General features: G+C 36.5%; 1 pseudogene; it reads right to left on the bottom strand.

Moving 5' to 3' along the window:
* Nucleotides 1-351: 351 nt before the first annotated feature.
* Nucleotides 352-8,741, bottom strand: LOC123241663 (annotated as a pseudogene).
* Between the last annotated feature and the right edge of the window lie 1,528 nt (nt 8,742-10,269).

Here is a 10,269-nt window from a genome sequence, read left to right as displayed (position 1 = left end):
AAGCCAATATTTCCCTAGTACTTACCTAATACAGTGAACCATGATAGTGGAATGTCTGTTTCCTTTTGGCCTAGCTGCCTTTTTAATTGCATATGAAATATAATGAAGAACTTTCTTAAGTGTGCTATAGCTAGACTGGGACTTATAGGGTTTAAATTAAGAAATCTATATAAAAAGTATTTTCTTACTCAAATCTTCAAGACATGAAGTGATTACTTTTCTTCTAAAGAATCTTCAAGATGTGCCTGTATACACAGCTTTGAAATTGATTTTTAGATTCAATTTCCAATGAAAAATATTAAATTGTCCATAAAAGATGATCTGTAGCATTCTCTGCCTAAGAATCACTGCCTAGAGTTGTTTAATGTCTTCAGGTCTCACAGGATGAGGTAATGGTATAATGGATTTCTTTTCTGTATCCCTGGAGAGTGCTTTCTTCTTATCATAAGCATCCTCATCAGGCTCTTCATTGCTTGCAGAGTAGTATTCTATTACCGTTCTATATACACTGTAGCCCAGTTGCTTATACATGTTGACTGCAACTTGATTTGACATTCTTACAAAGTGGTCAACAAAAAATGTACCCTTTATTTCTGAAATCTCCTCCAGTAGCTCCATTAATTTAGCAGCTAGACCAAGATGTCAAAATTCAGGGGCAACTGATAGGGCTGTGACATGACTATGCCACTCTTCTCTGGCTACTGAGCCTTCTGCTTTACCCATAAATGTTGTTAAAACAGAACAGGTCATCACAGATGAAAGCTCAGAGCGTGGTCATCTTGTCACCCGCCTGCCCTGGGCACACACTCCCAGCCCGAGTCCCCGCCAGAAGTGAACCTTCACTTCCAAGAACATAATCTTGATTGCAGAAAGCAAACCATTTTCTGTCTACTTGAAAAAAGAAAACAATTAAATATATGGATATTGCTTGTAAAATGGATATTTCTATTTTCATGTTTTTTTCAAAATTGTAATATTTTGGTATAAAATTATGAAAAAAAACTTGAAATTTGTCTGCCATTAATATCATTTGTAATTTCTAAAATAAGTAATATAGAGAGATATAAATTCTGAATATGTTTGTAAAACTTATTCCTGGATAGATGCATGATTTTCTTTCACCAAAAGTTCTGATTTTTTTTATCTTTCTAGATAATAAAGTAATTAGAATGTACAAAAAAAGGTAACTATCTACCTGATTTGGATTTTTTTAAAAATCAGTCCCATTACATTATTTGGGAAATAGGGCATTTTTTCTTCCAACTATAGGGTTTTATAAAGGAACCACATGAAGTATTGTTTGTCCCTCTTTCACTTTGTTCATGTACATAGCAGAAATAGCCAGTTGTTGCTTGTTAATTGTCAATTCAGCCAAAGAAATAATTCAAAGCTAAATATTTTATCAAATTGATATTCATAATGGTTTATTTGATTGTTGGTATAGACATAGCCTTATTTCCTTGTTGGCAATTTCCATTTACAGACACACAGCATATGTCAGGTGATAATGTGTCTTAAAGTAAAACCATGACAAACCACAATGATTTAATTTCAACAGAGATACTTTAAGCAAGCTATGAAAATATTTTTTAAGTAAGAAAATGTAATAATGCTTGAACCTCATCAAAAGTTAACATTTTTATAGCCAGGATTTAAATTACAAATCTCAGTTTGCAGCCTTTGGCCCACTCAGCCTTAGTGTGATTGCAGGAGACAAAAATAAGTGTTTAAATTGGAGGACTCAAAAAGAAGATTTGCAGGCTAACTTTTAATACATATTGTACTTATGATTTAGGAAATTGCATTTTAAATGATGCTTGAAATAATCAAGTTGGGAAAGAAGAAATAGAAAAGGTGATAAATATCCAATATCATTATTCTCCACTTTCACCCACCAGTTAATACTAATTTTCATCCCACACCTCATTTTCATTGCTTTCTAAGAGACGAAAAGAGACAAAAAATAATAATTCCATAACATTGAGAAACTACAAAGAAACAATGATATGAGTATAGAACTTTAAAAAATATTCTTGAGGGGGCAGCTGGGTAGCTCAGTGGATCGAGAGCCAGGCCTAGAGACAGGAGGTCCTAGGTTCAAATCCGGCCTCAGACACTTCCCAGCTGTGTGACCCTGGGCAAGTCACTTGACCCCCATTGCCTACCCTTACCACTCTTCCACCTATAAGTCAATACACAGAAGTTAAGGGTTTAAAATAAAAATTTAAAAAAATTTTAAAAAAAATATTCTTGAATTTTCTACCATATCATTACCCTTTGACATTTGATCCTTTGATTCAATCCCCCAACATAAAGATAGATGTGTTGAATTAAAGATGCATAATTTGTCTCCTTTTCTATGTTTTTGAGAGCATATCAAAAGTCACCTCTTAAAATGAATCCTATTTTTAAAAAGTTAACTGTGACATGAATACAAAAGGCATTAATACAGGAAGTCCCCCATATCTACCAATTCAGTATAATCTAATTCAGTTACCCATAGTGTAATGGGGATAATTTGAGGAAAGGTGTTTGTGATAAGGAACTGAAAGGAAGTTATCAGAGTAATCTGGGTTACAGGTAGGCTGGGATTAAGGAGATTCAGAATATAATAGGGCTGAAGTCAGGAGTATAACATAGAAGGGAAACAGAGATCTTCAGGGAGAGGAGAAATTAAACTAAACAGACAAACAGCAGGCTTTTCAGACTGGGACTTAGGCTCAAACACTGGCAGAGGGAAATAGACTATACTGAAATTAACAACAGGCTTAGTTAATTTCACAGGAAGGGACTTGTTTTGAAGTTACACCTTCCTCCAAGATGGATACCCCGGCTTCCCTTCAAGCCCTGAGTATGTTAGTTCTTTCCCTCTTCTTCCCTCTCTTGATAACTAACAGACAAATTATACTAATAGGTCTGTTGAAACACAAAAGGGTTTAAAGGGTTTAAAGGATGATTTATCAGGAAAGTGGATCAAAGGAAAGCCCTAACAGTTGTCTCAGGAACCTCAGGTGGGAGAAGGGAGGCAAAGATGGAGTCAGAGTAAGGACCAGCCTTTTACTCAGCTTACAAAATACTATTGATAACTAAAGGGAATAAAAGATGACTGAGTAGCTTCTTTATATCTAATACTGTCAAATAACAATTAACCCTACACAGATTTTGAACTCCTTTCTAATCACTCTCCTTATTAACTCCACTGACATACAAGGTAAGGGAGGGAAGATAGGAAATAATATTAGGGAAGGAAGATATAAAGGGTTTATCCAAAATAAAAATTTCTCAAGTAAATATATCAAAGCTAGACTAAATTTCAATACTACAGCTAGGTAAGGAAGCAGCTCGGCTGAATCAGACAACCTCCCTCCACGGGAGACCCTCATCAATTGTCTTTTCCTCAAGATTCCAAACCCTAACTGATTTAGAACTCCGCCAAAGCTAGAAAAAACTATATGACCCCCACTCTCTATATTACAATAGTTAAATTCATCAGGGGAAGAGGGGGATGAAAAAATTGAAAAATTCTAGAAAATAAAAAAATAAACAGTTCATGAGTTTCAAACAATCCATCAAGTGAGTGTAGGCTATAACATGGTGAAGTTTACCTGCCTGGTATATGACTCTTCTTTTGAGAGAATTGTTTGTCTTTCATCTTCATAGAAGATTAATGATACCACAAGGTGATGTCTTGACTTGTGTGTAGATTTGTATTGAGACAGAATTGCACAAAGTCTCTCTCTCTTTCAGAGTCATCCCAGTCCAATAGCGAGATTAAAGTCAGGATGACTGACAAATGGCCCAGGATGCAGTGGATGATTTTGGTGTCTTTAATGTCTGAGTAGGTGCTTTACAGCATCTATTTCAGATGCCTTCGTGGCCATTAGAACAAATTGTTCTCATCTACCTCTTCTACTGGGAGAAATCTTCACGTCTGGGGTACACATACCCCCTAACTCACTGACAGGTTTATGGCTAACCCTCAGCCTGATTTAATCCATCTGCAGAGATGATTTTACCAGGATGTGGCCAATATGCATGCTACGACTTTTTGGAGCCACAGGTGAGAGTTGAGTGCCAGGTGGATACTAAAGATAAGTAAGCAGTCCTGAAAAGGTCTCAGCAAGCCATCACACTAAAGATACTAGTCCTTCTTGAACATCTGTCTGGCCTGAGAGAAAGAAGCACAGCCTTGTATAATAATGTACAATGAACTTTATTTTGTGGTAAAAATTTTCTTAAGAATAATCATTTTTATATTTATAGCCACGCTCTTTGTGGGGGCAAAAAATTGGAAAATGAGGGGATTTTCTTCAATTGGGGAATGGCTAAACAAATTGTGCTATCTGTTGGTGATGGAATACTATTGTGCTCAAAGGAATAATGAACTGGAGGAATTCCATGTGAACTTGAAAGACCTCCAGAAATTGGTGCAGAGTGAAAGGAGCAGAACCAGGAGAACATTGTACACAGAGATGGATACACTGTGGCACAATCAAATGTAATGGACTTCTCTACTAGCAGTAATGCAAGGATCCAGGACAATTCTGAGGGACTTATGAGAAAGAATGATATCCACATTCAGAGGAAGAACTGTGGGAAGAGAAATACAGAAGAAAAACAACTGCTTGAACACATGGATTGATGGGGATAAGATTGGGGATGTAAACTCTAAACAATCACCCTAGTGCAATTATCAATAATATGGAAATAGGGGGGCAGCTGGGTAGCTCAGTGGATTGAGAGTCAGACCTAGAGACAAGTTAAGGGTTTAAAAAAAATAATATGGAAATAGATCTTGATCAGTGATATATGTAAAACCCAGTGGAATTGCATGTTGGCTACAGGGTTGGGGGATAGGGGAGGAGGGGAGGAAAAGAACATGAATCATGTAACCATGGGAAAATATTCTAAATTAATTAATTGAATAAATTTTTTCAATTAAAAAAGAATAATCATTTTTAAATAAAATCAAATTCTCCAAGCCAGGTAATGAGGTTTTATTGGAAGAGGGCCAAGTCCTCCAACAAAGCTGGACCACTATTTAACAACAGGAGACCCGGTCTACTGGAAAGAACTGTCATATACCCTTAGAATAAGATTTTGATTTTTCCATTTAAGTACAGAGGATTATCACATGACTGACCATCCCTTCAAAGAAAACCCAGTAACAATGCCCATTGGTCAATTCATATTGGAAACAACCCATTTATGGTTAGGTCTTGTAGGAAGTACCCCTTATTTGGTGAGATAGCTCTTCTGACCATCTTTTTTTTTTAAACCCTTAACTTCTGTGTATTGGCTCCTAAGTGGAAGACTGGTAAGGATGGGCATTGGGGGTCAAGTGACTTGCCCAGGGTCACACAGCTGGAAAGTGTCTGAGGCCAGATTTGAACCTAGGACCTCCCGTCTCTAGGCCTGACTCTCAATCCACTGAACTACCCAGCTGCCCCCTTCTGACCATCTTTTGACCATTACAAAAGAGTCACTTGATGGTTTTGAGGGGAGAAGAATGCTTCCTGGGCCCACTCCAGATAAGGATGGGTGATGATGAATAACACAATATCTGGCTGTGAAACTTAAAGTCAAAGACACTGACACATACCTGGTCACAAGGAAGGGATGCATGATATATGAACTCAACTCAGAAGTGTGGGACCTGACTCTAAGACCTAAGTTAAAGCAGTTTTAAAACTTAACTGAAATGTAGATGAAAAAGCCTTATAAAATCATAATTAGACTAATTATCTTAGAATCACAATTATGATTATCTTAAAACTATCACTAACATTAAAATCTAATCATGTATAAGTGGGAAGAGGTACTTATGATTCACAATTATTGTTTAATGTTGGTAATATCTTACTGTGTGTTTAATTTATGAAATAAACTTTATTGTATGTATATAAGAAAATCACATTATATATGGGGTTAGCAAGTGTTCTGATCATTTATAGTAGGTCTTAGATATGGGGGCCCTACTGTATGTATAAAGATGCAAGAAAGAATCTCTAAAGAATTCTGCTAATCGGCTTACTATAAACTTGAACATATTATAATTGCTCCAAAATGGATTTGGAATTAATTATCTTAGGATACCAAAATGTGCATCATATGGGGGGGAGGGGGAATGTAATCAAGTGTGTGAACATAGGTCGCAGCCTAAAAGAGTAGAAATGTCATTTATATTGAAGGACCAGAATGTTACATAACTCTCATCTAGCTTTACTGAGAATTTTGGTAGACAAAAAATCTTATAGTGACAGGAAAACCTTATTTAGGATGCAAAAAACATTTAAAATTATTTGAATGGATAAAGGAGGTTTTTTTAATCATTTACTTTTCTTCATGCATGGGGAACTATTTGCTTTCTACCCTAACATTAAAACTGGACAGGTTTTTATCTCCTTTGTATCTTCTCACTCATTTCTGCTTTCTAATTACCCTGTGCCAGTTGATTGATTGTTGTCTTTCTTCCTCGAAGAGAACCAAAATGACATCACTGTGTTGGAGTCAAGATGTCCAATTGTGGCTGATCAAACAACTCTAACTATAGGTTGGGTATGATTAATCCATATGAAAAAGACATTTTCCATACTATGCAGGCCCATGTTAGTACAACATAGCAATATGAGTTGTAAATATTGAATCAAAATCTTTGGGAGAAAGAAAAGAGAAAGAACCCCTCAAAAAAATTTTTAGTTAACATTAAAGAGAGGAAATATATTTAAATTAAACATTTCAACTAGTTTCCAGTTTTGTCTTTTTTTTTTAATTAAATTTTACCAAATGTAAACTTTAGGCTCTAAGTGATATCTCTGTAGTACTAGAGTAGCTGGTTGATTGGCTGTTGTCTTTCATACTCAAAAACCAAAATAACATCACTATATTGAGGTCAATGTACAGTGATCAGACCAATACCAGCTCACCAGTGCTCACAGGTCATGCACAAATAACCCATATGAACATTTGGGATGGAGATGTCTCTGAATTTGAATATTTCACCTTTCTTTTGAGATACTGCAATTCTACTTTGCTCATAGAGCATAGAGCCATCTGTGAAAAAGTAACACTAGCCCATACTCTGTTTCTTGGTACCCTAAATTGAATTTTGAATTTTAAAAGGGAGAGTTTTGATTCTAAGTCTGAAATACCCCACTCTCTGTTTGAATTATATTGTAGTTTGCCTCACCTTTTGATTGAATTAAGAACAAACAAAACCTATTTTTTTTCTGTCCACAAATTACAAGATAATGAGATAAAAGAAAGATAGTATGAACATGCCTCCTCTGCCATTTTAAAGACCATGCTAGAGGGCTCCTGGCATCCAGAAGACACTTGTCTCTCATCCCTCTTGACTCTCTGGTATCCAGGAGACCCATTTCTTGCCCAAAGTCCTCCAATCTGAGGGGTTTTGAAAAGGGAATCAGGAGCATAAATTTGAACCAAGAGAGCAAGGTGTGCATGGGTATAACTCCTAGGTCCAAAGAAGGCTTGGTAAAAGTACTGCCATCCACACATGGCTAGAAGCCTTTCTTTCTTTGACCCACTTAAAAATTTTTTTTAAAAATAATTACAAATTAAGATATAGTCTCAAGGGAATTTCAATCTTAACCTTTCTTTGACGAAGGCATGTCCTGCTGGATGTTTCAGACCAGTGTCTCTCATGTCTCACTAGTAATACCAAAATTCTTCAGAGAGACTTTTAGAGTGTTGTTGTATTGTTTCTTATGACCTCTGTGTGAGTGCTTGCTTTGTGTGAGATCTCCATAAAACATTCTTTTAAGCAAACATGTTTGGCATTTGAACAATGTGGACAGCCCATCAGAGTTGCTCTCTCTGCAGTAGAATTTGAATGTTTGGCAATTCAGCTTTAGAAAATACCTGTCTGGTAGCTTACCTTGCCAGGTAAGTTTCAGAATCTTTCTAAGATAAATCAAATGGAAGCGATTCAATTTCCTGGAATGGAACTGCTATACTGTCTGTTAATGTCTGCTAAACACAGGTTTCATACTGGCTCTGAAAGCCTTCAGTTTAACGGGTAGCCTAATACCTCTCCTTTTCCTCACTTTTCTTTGCTGTTTCCCACACACTGAGCTAGCTCATGTATCAACCTCATCATCTATGTGAATATCCCTGGAAAGTATACTATCAAGGTAAGTGAACATTCACCTCCGTGAATGCATTTAGCACAACATTAAAATTTTATCATATTTGCTGTCAGTTAGGTGGCCATCTTCTAGGTGAAGAATCAATCTATTAAGGAGGGCTCTGACAAGAATCTTGCCAGTAATGACTGAGAGAGAGAGAGACTACCCTGTTCCTTTTTCTTTTTCCTTTATAGAAGTGGACAATGGAGGCATCCTTGACCTCTTGGGGCATAATCTCCTCTTGCCATATAACCTGGAAGATTTTAGTCAGCTTTTGTTTGAGCTGTGGGCCCCCTGTCTTATAAATCTCTGCTGGAATAAAATCAGTACCAGAGGCTTCACCTCTCAAGAGGTGCCTAATGGCCTAATGGCATCCAAAGCTTCTTCTTCTGTTGGAAGTTCATCTAAAAAGAGATTGACTTCAGTCTGAGGTATATGGTCAATGGCTTCAACATTGGTTGATTATTGTCTGTTGAGAACACTATGAAAGTATTCAGCCCTCACTCTAGGATCATGTCCTCATCACCGATCACTTTGACCCACGAATAGCTTTTAGGGTATCATAGAAATACTTTGGGTTATCACTGTCAGCATAAAACTGAATTTCATCTACCCTCTTACTGAGCCAAGACTCCTATATCTAAGTTTTGTTTGTACTTTGCTTTTGATGGAGTTAAATGTTCCCTTCTCAGAAACAGGATGAACTATCCTGCTGGCAGATTTTGTGGAGTTCTCATTTCTCATTTAGTGAGAATTTTCCCCAATATTTTCATCAAACCTATCCTGATGTTTGTGAGAGTATTCTAGCCCAAGTAAATAAATGCAGTGCTGCACATTAGATTATCTAAAAATTGCCCACTCCTTTTCTGTGCCAATACTACAAACTGTGTGTTGGCTCACCTTTACCTCCAAGGCAGGAACAAATTGTTTTCACAGGGAAAAGCTTTGAATCTGCTGTCCTTAAGTCTTGAGGCTACTGCTTTCATTGAAAATGAATGTTTAGTGGGGGCAGCTGGGTAGCTCAGTGGATTGAGAGCCAGGCCTAGAGACAGGAGGTCCTAGGTTCAAATCTGGCCTCAGCCACTTCCCAGCTGTGTGACCCTGGGCAAGTCACTTGACCCCCATTGCCTACCCTTGCCAATCTTCTACCTATAAGTCAATACACAGAAGTTAAGGGTTTAAAATTTAAAAAAAAAAAACAAAAACGAATGTTTAGTATGGAGAAGATAAGTCTATGATCAGTCTAGAACTCTGTATACTCCTAAAGTGTCAGGGATGTTTTATATGCTTTGTTGAATTGACAGAGTTCAACCATGTCTCATAAAGATCAGTCTAGATCAAGTGTGGATATTGTGTATCCTTAAGATTCATTGAGTTATCAATGTGATCTATTTAGGTTCATTCTGAAGAATTGAGGAAGTGGAACAACACATTGCCTTTGTCATTTTCACATCCTGTCTATTTTTTAAAGACCAAATTATATAATACACCTCCTAACCATCTGATTAATGTAACTTATTGCATTACAACTGATGCTTTCTGTAGATTTCAGAAAGAGAAAGGTACTCTAGGAGCACGTCCGTGAATGCATTTAGCACTTACCAACTCCCTTCTCTTATGTTTCTCATTCTATGTTTAGTAAGACAAAAATGCAGATTTCCATGAGTTTTTTCTTTGTAATGATATGTCTCTTTTGGTAATGCATTTATTTCTGAATATGACCGACTTTGCAACTGATAGCAATAAGTGATTCAGAACAATTCTGAGGGATTTATGAAAAAGAATGTCATCCACCCTCCAGAGAAAGAATTGTTGGGGTCAAAAGGCATATGATTTATCACATGGGTATATGTTTTAGGGTTTTGTTTTATAAGATTATTCACTTAAAAATGAATAATATGGAAACATGTTTTTGTGATAATACATATATAACTCATATTGAATTGCTTGCCATCTCTGGGAGGAGGGAGGAAAGAAAGGAGGGAGACAATTTAGGTTGTATAACCTCTGAAAATCCCTGTGGAAAATTGCTATTAAGTTTTTTCTTAATTTTTAATTAAAAAATAAATACCAGAAAAAAATAATGAGCAAAATGGAAAAGCTATAATTGTAATTGCAAGGT

This window comes from Gracilinanus agilis, chromosome 3 (genome assembly GCF_016433145.1).
Source record: "Gracilinanus agilis isolate LMUSP501 chromosome 3, AgileGrace, whole genome shotgun sequence".
In the NCBI taxonomy this organism is placed as follows: Eukaryota; Metazoa; Chordata; class Mammalia; order Didelphimorphia; family Didelphidae; genus Gracilinanus; species Gracilinanus agilis.
The sequence above is the reverse complement of the archived record's forward strand: the minus strand, read 5'-3'. Positions and strand labels throughout refer to the sequence as shown.